The sequence below is a fragment of the Otolemur garnettii genome, unplaced genomic scaffold (assembly GCF_000181295.1).
Source record: "Otolemur garnettii isolate 467f Iridium unplaced genomic scaffold, OtoGar3 scaffold00226, whole genome shotgun sequence".
Taxonomy (NCBI): domain Eukaryota; kingdom Metazoa; phylum Chordata; class Mammalia; order Primates; family Galagidae; genus Otolemur; species Otolemur garnettii.
Genome location: NW_003852621.1, coordinates 1,491,217 through 1,492,605, shown reverse-complemented (window position 1 = coordinate 1,492,605; position 1,389 = coordinate 1,491,217).

Genomic DNA, 1,389 nt, shown 5'->3' with positions numbered 1-1,389 from the left:
GTCTGTTTCAAAATTGCGAACAAAGCAAATTTTAAATGTTCCCACTACAAAAAAAGTCTATGAGGTGATAGATACATTAATTACCTTGATATGGTCACTCCACAATGAGTACATAGATGGAAATACTTGTGTACCCCATAAGGATAGTAGAACTTCCACAGCTGCCCACCTGCCTACACTGACTGCCTCCTTGAGCTGACCTAATAGACCGGACCATACACACCTCAGGACAGCAGGTCTTGTTCCTTATGTTGCCCACTTCCCTATGTTGACCAGTTTGTTGCAGTCCCTGGGGTGGGCCCTTATAGAGTTCTTCTGTATATGCAACTATTATTTGTCAATTAAAAATAAAAATATAAGTAAAGAAATTAACTGAAAAGTATTGAAAACAATGTTTTCTTTCAGTTAATATTTATGCCCACAAGAGGCTGGGTTCTAAGATTACAAAGGTGAACTAGACAGAGAGGCCCCACCCTCAGCCAGGTCATGGTCAGTCTCAGGGCCAGGCAGTGGACATAAGGTTCTGGGTGACCATTCTGTCCCTTACCATAGCTGGGATAGTGAAGTTGGAAAGGCAAGTAGCTCCAGCCAGGAAGGGCAAGAGGCAGGGAGAGTTTGGAGAAGTTCTCCTGGAGATGTGGTGTCTTAGGTGACACAGACGTGTCAGTAATACATGAGTAAGGGATTAGTGAGGGCCACAAGCAAAGGGTCCAAGGCACAGTCAGGGTCAGGGTCGTCTAAAGTAGGTGAGGGGCTGGAGATAGGCAAGAGGCCACCAGGGCCCAATCCTGCAGGTGCTCAGGCCACATTAGGAAGTTCAAACTCTATCCTAAGGAGAAGCCTGGCCTTGACTGCAGGAACTCCATGCTGGATGGGGCATCTGGCACAACCACTCTTCCTTCTCCTATGAATGCCCCATAATCACCAGGTGGAGACTTATGCATGTGCCAGCACAGACACTAGGTGGGGGAGGAGGTGGACCCTGGGCCCTGAGAAGCTTCCTGAGTGTGTCAATGCATGGCCTGTCCTGGGGTAGGAGGGGAGAGGATTTAAGACTCAATGGTGGGGGTGTCCATTGGATCCCAGCAGGACAGGGTCAGCTGGGATCTGCCCAAAATGACTGAGCTCAGGAGAGAAGCCCGAGCTCTGTCCAAATGTCTCAGAGCTCAGGAGGAAAGCCCAAGAGGAGCCAGTGACCGTGAGTGGCCTGCAAAGATGAGCCAGCCCATCCTAGGAGCTCAGGCAGCCAGGTGAGGACGAAGTGAGCAAGAGAGGTTTGGACATGCACAGAGATCCAGGGGCAGGACAGAGAAAGAAGGGAAGAAGGAAGGTGGGGAGTTAGAGGGAGCCCTGGAGGGACTGTGTGCTGCTGGCGGTCACTGAGGGCTG